The 14627-nt window shown below is 34.1% G+C and overlaps 1 protein-coding gene across 6 annotated transcripts in view; it reads left to right on the top strand.

Annotated features, from left to right (window-relative positions):
• Nucleotides 1-1466: 1466 nt before the first annotated feature.
• The window catches only part of LOC148674869 (1-phosphatidylinositol 4,5-bisphosphate phosphodiesterase beta-4), a 154020-nt gene continuing 140859 nt past the window's right edge, over nucleotides 1467-14627 (top strand). For 3 of the 6 annotated variants that reach the window (XM_088625581.1, XM_088625582.1, XM_088625574.1), the window contains exons 1-2: nucleotides 1641-1815; nucleotides 10839-10894. The gene's annotated coding sequence lies outside the window, so the exon portion shown is untranslated. The other 3 variants (XM_088625583.1, XM_088625575.1, XM_088625576.1) reach the window with 2 other exon arrangements.

The raw sequence follows: 14627 nt of genomic DNA, 5'->3' as shown, positions 1-14627 counted from the left end.
TTTGGCAGCTTCTTTTTTGTCTGAATATAGGCATATTGCACCAACAGAACACAAATTTTGACTTACTAACAAAAGACAAGCCATTGAACAAGACTTTTAGAAAACAGTTTTGTGCAACTGAATTGAACATTCAGTTCAAATCACAGCTGTGACATTTGTATTCATTGTACAGTGGTGAAAAGATGCCAAGTGTTACGCTGTTTCAGTATTACTTCAGTCTCTCAAAGACACAGTTCACACTCATAAAATGAAGCCTGCTTTGACCCAGAAATGACATTTTTTCATAAGATACAAATCCCCTTGTGGTATTACTTTCAAACTCTTACTCCCCCTAGAAATGTATAATAACTGAATTTAAAATATATTATTTAAGACCTAAGTTATCTAATGTGTAATTTGAAGGAGTACAATTTGTATTACCCTGTAATTTGAGAATCACTTCTATTGCATACCCCATTACACTGTTTTGACTTACTGTATGTGTCTTCTTTGTATTTTTTATCACTATTGTCATTTGACAAGATGACAAAGTATTGTGATAAAAAGGCTTCTGAAAAAAAGAGAAAGCCTTTTTAAAAAGAGAATAGCTAATATTCCACTGTAAAACAGGTTAAGATTTACAAAGATTCAGAGACATATTGGACAGTCCACATGAGCTGTATGGCATACAAGTACACAAGTGATTAGCATTTTTGTCAGATGGCTCATTGAAATATTTTAGATACATTTAAACAGAGATGTAAAATGAGGATAATATTTCTATTATCCTTCATAGCCATAGCTCTTTATTCCAATTTCTTCACATCATTGTTATCAAGGAGGTACAATGCACGAATGAATTTTGCATGCTTAAATAGACCAATATCGACTGAAGTTAGCAGTTGGCTAGACTTTCTAATTGAAATCATACTTGACGGTGCAGTTGCTCAGTATGTTTTCTTCCAACTTGAGGACTTTATATTAGCAGAAAAGAGGAAATCGCTTATATTCTGAGCATACAGCAGTTGGTCGGTTGTAACGTGACACAGTAGGTATATAATACAAGTAACACTGGAATAGTTTGTTGAATTTATTGGAGATAAACTTTGTGGCGCAGTGAAAGAAAGTTCTAATTCGCCACACAGATACAATTTAGATGCACTACATTACCTATTCACGCACGTCAGCATTAAGGTTGTAAGTTTTTTTTAAGTCATACCTGTACAGTATATGACAGTTTTGTAGGCCGTCGACTGTACGAATTCTAAAATCTTTATTATTAGATTCCTGAATGCATACTATATTTGATCGTGGTATAGATGATGCTTGTTGATATGGTCGGTCTGTTTGGTTGCATTTATATGTCTTCGCTTCTCATAGAACAAAATCCGCTGTCTCGGTAATGGGGAAATGACTGTTCCCGCAGGCACTGATCGTGTGCACGGTGTGCACAATATCCTAGCACACCGCCGTGCATTAGCAGAGACCCACAGAGGGCACGAGCGCGTGCCGCGGCGTTAGAGTCCTGGATTGGCAGCACTGAGCTGTGCTCTCTCCTTCATTAGCTGCAGGGAAAGAAGGATCCCAACGACTCGTTTCAGCTGACAACCTGTCATTCATCTGCGGTGTGCACGCGCTCCCTCGCTAAGGGTTAGTCTCATTCGACCGCATCAAGCCATCCTCCACTGGAGGGAGAAGCAGACAGAAGCAGGCACATTGGGAGGGATAAAGAGAGAGCAGATCAGTTGGAATCAAGAGAGAGAAAATCCCCTGCGCTGCCACAGCAACCATTATTTTTGTAGACCGGATTTAATACGCCCACGACTCCCAGCTGATGTAAGAAAAAATAAATAATTATGTTGTTTTCAGTAGCTAGGATCCTGCTGCAGTCCCGGACGGTGTAGTGCATGCTTTCTGAAAGCGCATGACTCGAGGTTGAAAAAAGGGCCGGTGAAAGGAGAATATACTGTATGTTGGCTGATTAAAAAAGCTCAAGAACCATCAGATCTACAAAGAAGCCAGGCTGCAGACGCAGTTATTTGTTTTTAGAAGTGACAGGTAGGGGTATTGTTAAAACCTGGTTTAGTATTTATTATGACAGTTTTACACCGGATATTCGTGTTGAATATGACAGTAGTACTGTAGCTACTCGTGTTTGTGCAGGACACCGTGGCGGTATCCGAAAGCTGGAATTAAAAACAAAACATTAAAACAAACGAGACAGCACGTCATTTTTTAAATATTTAGGATCTTTGGTACGATGGCGAGAGAAATTGAGCGATTTTGTGTATTAAAACTATATATGATATCTTCTTTATAGCAGAAGCTGTTTTATATTACTGGGTGTATTCGGACTCTAGAACAAGTCCATATAGCAACAATCCCCGCTTCTGACAGCACAGAATCCCGTGGGATTTCTTTTGTCGTGTGCGGACAAGTTATTCATTTAACCTTTTATGCAATTCGATTTAGGGTCTAGGTCAGCATGTGGCTGAAATGATTAATATCTTTACAATGTTATTTAAGCATATGACTCTTAGATAAGATTTTTACTGCTGTTTAAGTCGTTTAACATTTTTAAAAATGATTCATTCATTTCATTTAGGTGCTAAATAGTTTCATGATTTTTAATTTCAGGCCTGTTAATGATAAACTACTGCTAACATTATAGCTACCCATTGTCCTACAATATTGTCAATAAGGGCAGTAGGAAAGCTAAGATTTCTCTTTATCATTTTGATTATTTTGTTATTATATGTAAGTCATGCTCTTCTAAATGGAACGTGTTGCAAATTTAGTGATACACAGTATTTTATGTTATTTTGATTGGTGCGCTAATTTATATATATATCAAGGTTGCAATTACCTATATGTTCATACTCATCGTTGATTTAAAATATTCATTACAGCTGCACGCATATACTGTATCACGATGTGCGTGTTAAATACAGTTTTGTACTGCACGTCGTGTTATGTTCTTGATAATTAGGTGAGGTACTGAGAATTACTGTATGAAAATAATTCTTTACAGCAATAGAACATTACGTTACTGAATACACAAATCTTTGTTTTGTGCATATGTCGGTAAGTATATAAAATAACATTTTTGTTTGAAAAACAACACTATGCACTATTCATAAATTGTTAAGTAATCTGTAGGGTAAAAGCATTGAAACAACTGAGTTCAGTTTAGAGTCAGGATCTGTGTCTAAAGGGCAAAAAGGAAGCAAACATACAGTAGTATTAATTGATTTCTATATACAGTATTAGGTTTTCCATTAGCTTCATAAGAATGTTCACCTATTATTCCATTTATAAATCTCACAGGGGGTGTTGGTGTTTTCATGAAGTAATTAACCACATATTTACTGTTTATGTTCCTCTCTTTTTTTATTGCACACATTTAGTGTTGCATGTTTAAGTTTTCTCTGTTACTACTTTGCATAACAAAAATGCTTAAGTTTGAAATGACATAAATCAATGGGATTTTATTTGCTGTTACTGTTTAGTGCAATTTAATATTTCTTCTAGTGTTAAGATTGGTTAGGTGCTGCAGTGATCAATAGGCATACAATTCCATTTGAATAATGATGATAACATTATTAACCATATTCTTCTCATTGATTATGATTTTTATGATTAGAATAGTATTCTGCACATTTGTACTGTGGTTTTCTAACTGGCAAAATGTATAGTTTGGGATGTGTATGCACTTCATAAACGTGACTGGTTCCATTCTTTTATTTAAACAGAAGACAAAGCATATATATTATATATTTTCAGTAACAAATTAGTCTTTATAACCATAACACATTCACCTAGGATCCGCACATACTGTATCAGAAGAGTGTGGCAAGACTGAGACAAGATGCTGTCTTGATTAATAAGAAATAATTTATTTCCATCTCAAATCTTGGTGTTTTTAAGCACATAGATTTTGATTAATAATATAAGATTTCTATGTTATATAAATAACTTTACATTGAAGAGGAATATATAAAAATGGAAAATATGATCTGTTGTAATTGTTTGTAATTTCAAGGTCATTTGAGATATTTGAGAGATTTAAGTCCATTTGAGTTCATGAGTGGCAAAATGAAAATATTTAACTTCTACAACATATAGTATGTAGTAATCAGGATAGAGAGTAACACTTTTGGAAAAAAAAAATCAAAATTCTTATTTGATTTAGAAGCTGATTAACATGTCATCATTTTTGTATGTGTATTTTATTCTTATAGGTCTCCAAAGGAAGATTGTCCAGTTTTAGAGTGACTAAAAACATAATCGAATAGGGAACAAATCTGAAATTAATTAAACATCAATGATACAAAATGTGATAGATACTCTTACTGTAGGTCCACAAATAATTATAGATTTTAAAAGAGAATAGTGTGTACGTTTATGAAATTGTTATATCTGGTACATTCTTTATATACAGTATACTTTTAAAGGTTTACTGTTAAGTACAGTGCTGTTTATTAAATTTGCATGCTCATAACAGTAATTATTTCTAAACCTCTGGGACAAAAATAATATGACATAATAACATAATCCTCCAGAAAGGTCTTCTATTTACAGTGTTCTGCTGCTCTGATGTCTTACCTGAAAAAGTATTTAATTCAAAACATCTTCAGAATATTGCTAGTGTAAAGTGAATTAGCTTTAATAATCATATATTTCAATCACTTTAACCATGGAAAAAAGTCCTTTATTAATTTCATATTAATACTACTGCAGGCCATTACAGATATACTGTAGGCCTAAACAAAAATGAACATGCTTTTTAATTTTTGAAGCTTTTGGTTTGAAAATTAAATCTACTTTAAAGACCTATAAATGTCAATATTTATGTGTGTATTGTTCATGGTGGTGCAGTGATTGTTATTGCTGCCTTTCAGTGCTGGGGTCCTGAGTTCAATTCTGTACCTGGGTGCTCTCTGCATGGAGTTTATATGTTCTCCCCTGTGTTCACATGGGTTGCTCCGGTTTCCTCTCACAGTCAAAATGTATTCTGGTAGATGAATTTGGCTTCTGGGAAAATGGGTCCTGTTGTCAGTGTGTATCCTGCCCTGGATAGGCGTCATGTCCAAGGTGTAATCCTCCTTGTGCCCACTGTTTGCCGTGATAGGCTCCGGCTGCCTCATGACTCTGAAGTGGATGAAGTGGTTAGGGAATGGTAACTTCTTCTTAGATAATTTATGTGTATGTCCTAAAACTGAATTCACCATGAGAGTGGAATGAAATTGTTTATAAACTGTATTTAAGTGTGCCATCAAGGAATTTAGAACGTTCTGTCTGTCCCTTAGTTTGCTTAGTTGTTTCTGTTATGCCATTTGTACAGTAGGAAGAATATTGTGTGATCAACCCACAAAATACTGGTTGTGTACTGTAGCATTTTTTTGGCTATAGTGTGTATGTTGAGGCTGCCTTCTTGGGGAAGAGAAAACAAAGACAGCTGCAAGATGCTTAATAGACATGAATCACTCAGCTGCAATCTCAAGAGTCTTTTTTAAAGGAGAGAGATCACTGGTTATTAACTCTAATGAGACCAAAGGAGAATTGACGATAAGGACAGGGACTAATTAATGCATCTACTGTATGTAGTTGTCAAACTGCCTTTTTTTCTACATTTTTGTGTAGTTTTCCTTTAAGCAGAAAAAAGCTGCAGTTCGTGTAGTAATTCAATCTACTAGATACAGTAGCTAAGCTTTGCAGTTTTAACATTCTCTTACTGACAGTTTGTTCATTTTTCTTAATTGAGATCAAGGTGTCATTGTAAAGGTTCAGTAAGTCACAATTCCTATCAACTCTCTATGATTTTAATTTGAATTAATGTTTTAATTGTATTTAATTTCTTAGATTAATTATCCTATATTTTTTCTTATTAGTGAATATAATTTTAATGTTCCTGTTTATATCAATGTATACAATCTGCTCTTTTAGAAAATGGCAGTGTTCCGGAATATTCTTAAAAGCCTTAGATTTGTAATGCAAATCGTGTTGTGTTCTACAATGTGATTTACCCATATTTTCCTAGTTACCTGTGACTGGTAGCTAATTTTTCAGTGATTATGCTAAGGAGTGAAAAATGGGAAAAATCTGACCTTTATATTGTAATTTTAATAATACTTGCTTGAAGGAAATGCAAATAAAAAAATATATATACTTGCAATAAGAAAAAGAACAGATGTATCTTTTACCAAAGTCCTGTTTTTTTCTGAACTTTCAGGTTTAAATTTAAGGGTGATGTTCTTCACAAGCTTACTTTTGTGTAAAAAGTTTGATCTCACCCATATTTCTGTAGCATTAAACAAGTACAAACACTTCCTTTGGATGCATAGGCCTAGCTCATCTCTACTCCAAAACAATTGTAATACATTTTTTTACATTGGTTTTGATTGGAACAGCTGGGATAGATTACCTAGACCCAGATAATAACAGTCATGTTTATGATGGACTTGAAGCCATAATCCTCAGATGGTGAGTCGATGGCCTTAACTTCTGTTCTTCACAGACAGTGCTTTAGAAATCAGTGGAAATATACTGTATTTGCTGTGTACCTCACTCTTTTATATTGTAAGTATATTTATATACTGTAAACGCATAACCTTTGTATCTACATTTCAAAACGTCCTTTAGCAACCCCCAACACCATTTAGCTCAATAACAAACAAGATAAACAGAAACCACAAATCTCAATTATTGCTTAAAATTTGATCAGACAAATAATTTCTATTTAATAGTCTTTATTTAAAACTCATTGTATGTTCACTGACCTCTTAGATCTTCCCTTTCTTTGAGGTGTGACTTCAAGTGTTATATGATCTGTGGAAATTTAGAAAATGTATTTTCTTAGTTTTTCTAAAGGCTTTAGAAAAAACACAAAATAAGGTGTTTTAGATACAGATCTGTACTTTTACTCCTTGCTGATCTAAACAGGATTAGTATTTTTATGACAGGAGTATGTCCATGCTGCTTTTTAAAGATTGTTGCTAGTTTTTTAGACTTAAAACATTGCACCAGTTCTGTTGCTTATTAGACTGTAGTGTCTTGACTATCTAGAAAAAAGTAATAATGCCAGAGTAGCATAATGATCAAATTAATAACATCATCAACGACTTGCTTCGGCTTGGAGCCAGAGCTGAAATTTCACATCTTGGATTAGTGTCAGCCCTCATAATTACCAGTGGAGGCCCACACATAACCTGTACTGTACATCATAGCCAACCTGAACTAGACTAGTAGAAAACTGTTACAAGATGCCATTTCAGCACAGCTTTCCTCCTTTTTCTTGAGAAATTACTATTATGGGCACTCAACTTGCATTGTTAGAAGAATATGCTTGATGTATAGATGTATAAATATCTTTGCCTTTGAAAATAAACTAAAATTACTAAAATACTGACAATTCTTCTTGAAACATCTGTATAAATCAGTGCTTAGTATTTAGCATTTGTTTTAGAATTGTTATCATTAAGTGCTGAATCCTAATTCTAAACTTATTAGTAATCTGTTATTGGATATTACAGTTGTGTTATTCAGTGCTGTTGGTTTTAGTTCCAATCAAAGATAACATACAAATATTTATCAATGTGCGATTGAACAACTGAGCCGGATAATACCTTTGTTTTTTGCCAAACTAAAACAAACTCATATTGTTTCACTGGTTCTGATCTTCTGGTATGAGATTTGTTGCCAAAATGAAATCATCCCTTGGAGAAGAAGAGGAGTTTTGATGATGATGAAGATGATAATAATAATATTCTAGATGTCAACTGGAGTTCTGCATGGAGTTCTTATTATTATGCATGTTTCTCTTCAGTGGTATAAAAAAACATTATTTCTCACTCAGGTTTTGATCTACTGTTCTTTAGGAACCTTCTCCCCATTCTTGTCTGTTACCATTCGTCTAAGCTGGATAAATGATACGGTGTTTATGGGTTTTGGTAGAAGCATTTTTGAATATTTTTACGTTTATATTTAATCTGTTCCCAAAATTATTGTTCTGTTTATTTCATTTTCTCTCTGGAGCTATGTAACAAACAGCTGTTCAACATCTACAAACATTTCTAACAGACAATTACTTATTTGCCCTTTCCTGTCTAGTTTCCATCTTGCACGCTCCATTGAAACTACTCTGCTGTCACTGACTCCACTTGTTGTTGAGAGACATTGCTGATCATAACATAATTCTGTCCTTGCTGTCTGAACTTGATATTTCAGGCTTTGTACTTGACTTTTTAACTGTTATTGTATTTTCAGCACCTTCTTTTACCTTCTGCAGGTATTCCACATGAAACTGTATTGGGATCCTTTCTTATTTCGTCTTATTCACACTTTGTCTTCTGTTATTTACTTGCATGGTTTCTATTTCCAATCATTTGTTGATGGATATACAGATTTTCTTTACTTCCTTCCCATGTCTTTCGAAATCTGACCACCCTTTTCATATTTCTCTAATTCTTTTTTGTTCTTATAGAATCCTGTCTCCCTTCACCACTGGCACAAAGCTTTAAGTTACCACTGATCTCCCTTTACGATCCACATCATATAATTTCCTTTAACATTCTGCTTGATAAGTTAATAATAATTTTAAAGCAGATACAGTACATGTCTTTAAAAATCCAAATTTAAAGGCACTGCATAAAGTAATATTCATTTGTGCTGCAAAGGACTAGTTTAATTTAAAACAATCAATGGGTACATGTCTGTTAGAAACCACATATCTAGAGTTGTTTTCAGATTGAAGGAAGTAACTGCAGGGACAGGGAACGCTAGCTTCCCTTTTGCAGAGTTAATGTTGAGAGAGCTTTAATTTATGACACCCAGTCAACTCAAGTGCTGTGTTTTCCAAGCACAATCACTGTGCAGTGGTAGTGATCACTTCAAATGTTGAATTGAATGAGAGTGTGATGGTGAAGGACTCCAGCATGATCTTTATTTCTGTGCTTGGAACATAGTGTTGTAGGACTCTGTAGGTGGGAGAAAGAGTTACAACAGTGTTTCATTAATATAATAACTAAATTATAACAATGACGAAATTCAGTAGTTTAATATGAAATTAATTGTTTTTTTATATTCATTACTAAAATATAATTTAAAATTTTAATTTTAAATTTGTTCATTTGGGTTCCTTGATATGTTTCTCATATACTGTGTATTTCAGTTTCCTGAGGAATTGTAACTATAGTAAGCAAATACACAAACCAGATTAGATTAAACATTCTAGGGTTTTAGTGGTATGGATTTAACTATGGATTACACAGAGTTTAAAAAAGTATCTTTGTATCTTTATTTACTTTTGTATAAATACACAAGGCCTTCCCTTCTTGATGTTTGTTATCTTTCTTATGTTTTAATGTTAAAATCCATTAAACACATACTTATTATTAGCAGCAAAGACGATTGTAAATGTATGTTTGCTTACCTAGAGCAACCTGCTGACAATTGCTGTATTCAAGGATATGAAAAAGAGCAAAACAATTCTGATAGCTTCAATATACTGTATAAGTAACTGGGGAATTTATTGATTTATTTTTTAGCTAGTAGTATTTAGTATTATTATTTGTAGAACACGGTCTGTTTATGGCTTTATATCTATATTCTTTAATGTTGTTATGCTTACTTTTAATGGGTGGGTTTTGTTTTTTTACTTTAAGAGCTGTTTGTCCATACAGCATGCTGCATTAATCTGAATTTGCGCTGTACTACATAGGCAAGGTACTATGAGAGGTCTCATTTCCTTTTCATTTTCCTTCATTTTTTTTACTGCACTTATTAATTTTTTTTTATTAATGTAACTAATTTACTACGTCATTATTGCTCACCAAGTTAGATCTCTTGTTGTTTTCAAAAGGCTGTGCTTGCTAAAATGCACAGCACAATGCCATTTATGGTTATTTGGTTACGTCCTTGTCTTCCTATATTGTGAGTAATAAAAGTTAGTAGTAGTTTTAGTTCTAAATTGGGCAACAAAGTGGTGGATAAACATTTAACATTCTTATAGTCTTTATTTTATTTTTCTTATTATATATAATTTTATGTTTTTAGCATGAATATGAATGACCTAAACCCAGAGCTCTGTACTATTTGTTGTCCAAGTTAGGTTATATTTATCTCAGCTGGCGTTTGAAAATACTGTCATTTCATGTACTCTTTCTTTGGCGTAAAAAAGGCTACAGTTCTATCTGGTTCTCCTTTATGTTATTAAAGCCAAGTATGAAAAGACGTGTATAATGAATAACCTCTTGCCATATACAGCAGCCATATCACCCTGTACCTCACGACTGGCAACCCACTGAAGCTAAGTAGGTGTGAGCCTGGTCAGTACCTGGATGGAGACCTCCTGGGAAAACCTAAGGTTGCTGCTGGAAGAGGTGTTAATGGAGCCAGAAGGGGGCGTTCACCATGCGGCCTATGAGGGTCTTAATGCCCCAGTATAGTGATGGGGACACTTTACTGTAAAAAGGCGATGGCCTTCGGATGAGACGTAAAACCGAGGTCCTGACTCTCTGTGGTCATTAAAAATTCCAGGGCGTTTCTTGAAAAGAGTAGGGGTGTAACACTGGCATCCTGGCCAAATTTCCCACTCTGTTCTCCTCCCCACTAATAGCTGATGTGTGGTAAGCATTCTGGCGCACTATGGATGCCGTCACATCATCCAGGTGGATGCTGCACATTGGTGGTGGTGGAGGGGAGTCCCCATTACCTGTAAAGCACTTTGAGTGGAGTATCCGGAAGCAGTTATATACTATAGTTATAAGAAACCTCCCTTTATCTGGTTCTTCATCATGGAAAATAAAAATGTATTGTAAAACATTTATTTATATGCTTCTTTTTTTTTTTTTTTTTTTTAGGAAAAATAAATATTTTCTGCTGGGAAAATGTCCAAAATATAATCCATGTTGATGTGGTAAGTAAAAGAACATTTTATGTCTTCATTTAATGACATCATTTATGGTGGTTATCGGAATGAGACTACCTACTGTATTTAGGACAGCTTAACTAAAAGGAGAGCAGGAAACAGGTTGCATTATGAGTATTTTGAAAGACATTAAATACATTTGTTATAATGTTTATTGGAACTTTTTGCATATACAGTACGTTGACAGGCACTAAACTTCATCAGTCTACTGTTTAGTCAGAATCCTGTTTTTTTAGAAGATGTAATTATTATGTTATATTCTTTGAAAACTACTGAAGTAAGTGTGAAAGAATTAATAAAGCACTTAACCAGAAATCCATATCCAGGCATTGACCCAGATTTCTAAAATGACAGCAACCAATAACAAGAACTGACTTGGATATATAGGAAATGTATATAAACAGTCAGTATCAACAGTTTCAGAGCTGTTTCTTTTACCATAGATACCATTACCATTCATCTAATATATGTTACAAGCTTCAGGTTTTTTTTATTGTTGATTTTTTATTGTTGACTATTAATATTTATACAACACTATGGATTAATTCAGAATTGAATGCATTGTGTGACTTAGAAGAAAAGGGGGCATTGACAGATTAAACAAAATATAAAGTTATTTGTACACTCATCTGCTTTTACCTAAAGTAACTAGACTATTGCATAATGCTTCTTATAAAATGTTCAGTGGGAAAAAGACTGAACTACTCTTTTTTAAATTTTTGCTTTCTGGTCACGAAGTATTATGTATGTACTACAGTATGTAATAGGGAAGCATTCCTTTTAAAACGATCTTGAGTGACATACACATTCCAGTTACATTATGAAAATTTACACCAGTTGTTCTTATCTGGGAACCAAGGGTCCAAATGGTTTTTGGACCTCTAAACAAAAGCAGAATTTTTCATCACAGGACTAGTACTCGGGAATCAGCTTTTCAAGCCGGATAGTTTATAATAATTGTGTAGTTGACTGGTTTATATTACAGTGGGTCCCTCGGCAGTGACATGTTGAAAAGGGTTCTTCTAACCAGAATAGGTTGGTTTACACAAATCCCTGATATACACAATTAGAGCAGATCACATTCGTCCTGACTTGCAAAACATGCTGATTTTCACATAAATATTTTATTGTTTGTAGCAAAATAAAATATTTGTATGTTTTATATCTTCTTAAGCTTTTAGGAATCTTTTCTGTGCATTTGATTCTTGTTCACATGTGGTGATAATCACATAAAAAAATTAGATTCATGAAGGACAGATGTTTCAGAGCTTTGTGGTCTAGATGTCTTTGGTTTGACTGTGGGTCAAGTCACTAGATTGCACTGTTTTGTGCTGCTAGAGTACATTTGGTGTTAATCAGCCATAGCCCTCTTTAATCCTGGGACAACAGCAACTCCTGTGATATTAGTAAGAGACAACCAGTTCCCACTGCATAACTTGCACCTTATCAGGTGACGAATGAGCTCTGCAGGTGGGTGTGTCTGATGAGTATTTCTTGCATATTTCTCACTTCTCACTCACTTTCTGAGGAGTCACTGCCAAAGAGCCTTAAAAACTGGTTATTCCAGGCAACGGAAATGCTTGGAAAAATATGTTTTTTTTAATAATGTAACAAAACAAATTGCACAATATGTTTAACTGCACAACTACTTGGAAAAAATAGTTGGTACTGCATCTCTTTTTACTGATTAGTGTGATATTTTCCAATTCCTGTCGTCAAATAAGAATGTATAATATACAGTATGTCAGAGTAATCTATTATAGTAAACAGACAATCGCTGTTGTTTTCTCTGTTTTACATATTCCGATTAAGAACTTCTTTACATTATCAGGAACTCAAACTTAATTCTAAAATGAACATGAGTACTGACCTGAAAAAACCCCCCTGAAAATCTGAATTTGGGTAAGAAAATCCTTAAGTAGGTTAGGTTGAACTTTCAGGAGATTAGAATGGGTAAAACAAAAACAAAGGTTTGGTAGTTTTGGCCCACATAGCCTGAGACTTCAGTGCTGTGCCACAAACAGCATGCAGTCTAACTGCAGTTCATTATACTGAATGGTTCTTTGTTCCTCTTCCAAATAAAGTAATAGAACATGTTTTAGAAACAGTGATTCAGCAGATAGACATTGATTTGTTTTGTTTCCTGGTTTATTGAAAATGAGAAACCAAATGCGTTTAAGGTACAGCACTTTTTCAATTAATGTCTAGCTGTACAAAAAAGTTTGAATGGTGTGATATACACCAGAAACTGCTAAACCAATGTTTAAAAAATATGGACTGTTTTCTTATTTTGTGTGACATAGTGAGTCTATACCAGTATAATTGTAGTCTTTGACAGTTCACCTACTCTCAATGTTCTGGCTGCTTGATATTCATAAAATCACGCTGTAATCATTTTATAGAGACAAAAATATTAAACCCAAGCAGAAATATGATTTAAAAACTAATGTTTTTTTAATGTTGAAGTGTAACACTGAGTACAGAAATGTGCGACATTCAGTACCACACATCAATCAGAAGTACAAAGATATAAGTAACATTTGCTGTTTTCATCTTATTCAGTAAAAAACCTATTATTGTAGCCAAGAAAATGCATTAACACAAATTTATATACTGTATATGGTCCTGTCATTTGATCTTTTTTCTCTATTTTGATTTAATTTTTAAGGATATAGTTTTATTCAGTAACTTTAAAAAAAAATATGAATACATTCCTAAAATAAGTCGGATGTATAAATAAATACAAATATGTAAATTAAAGTCAAACCTTTTTAGATGTATTTGATGAAATATTATTTGATAATGTGAATTTACTAAGACTAACAAAGCTTGATGTACAGTAAAATATCTTAAAGCTGATAATGAAGTAATGGCACTTGTGCAAGAAGCTCTTTATTTCCCACATTTGTTCACTCACTATTTACAATAAATGTCAGTATTTTGTAACTATCAGCAGCATATGTCCCCTGTTTCTTAAAGGAATTGCTTCACTGTGCATGTCAGATGTCTTTCGTCACCCTTTAAATTCTCAAATAGTGGTGAACCAATTCTAACAATAAAATAGAAGCCGTGAATGCAGACCTACTTTAGTTCTACATTGTGTTTTCGGTAACAGGCTAATCTTGACAGTTATAATTTCAGTTAATGGTTTTATGGATACATACTGTATATGCAGGTACAGTAGACAAGTACAAGTACACATGGATATACTGTATATTATCCAACTATCTGCTTTATCCAATACAGGGTTGTGTGGGAGCTGAAGCCATTCCCAAGGTGGGGTATACCCTGGATTGTATGCCAGTGCATCACAGGGGACTTACAAACACAGACACACGCATGTACACACTCACACCAGGACCCATTTTCATAGAAACCAATTAACCTACCAATATGTCTGTGAGCTGTGGGAGACAACCGGCAAACACAGGGGAGAACATACAAATTCCACACAGATAGCACCCCAGGTTCAGAATGAAACACAGTGCCCCACCACAGGAAGACAGAAATGCTAACCACTGTGCCACCCTGGATATATACAGTATTATATGTGTATAAAATTTATGTTGAAAGGGAAACAAAAAAGCATAATTATTTGCTCTCCTCTGTAGGTTTTATTTACCTGTTCCAGAGTACATAATACTGTATCTGTTGGATGAAAAAAAGCTTTCATCACCACACAAACAAAATGACAAAAATAATTTAATGAGTTTTAGTTACT

This window comes from Lepisosteus platostomus, chromosome 3, assembly GCF_059453375.1.
Source record: "Lepisosteus platostomus isolate fLepPlt1 chromosome 3, fLepPlt1.hap1, whole genome shotgun sequence".
NCBI lineage: Eukaryota > Metazoa > Chordata > Actinopteri > Semionotiformes > Lepisosteidae > Lepisosteus > Lepisosteus platostomus.
The sequence above is the reverse complement of the archived record's forward strand: the minus strand, read 5'-3'. Positions and strand labels throughout refer to the sequence as shown.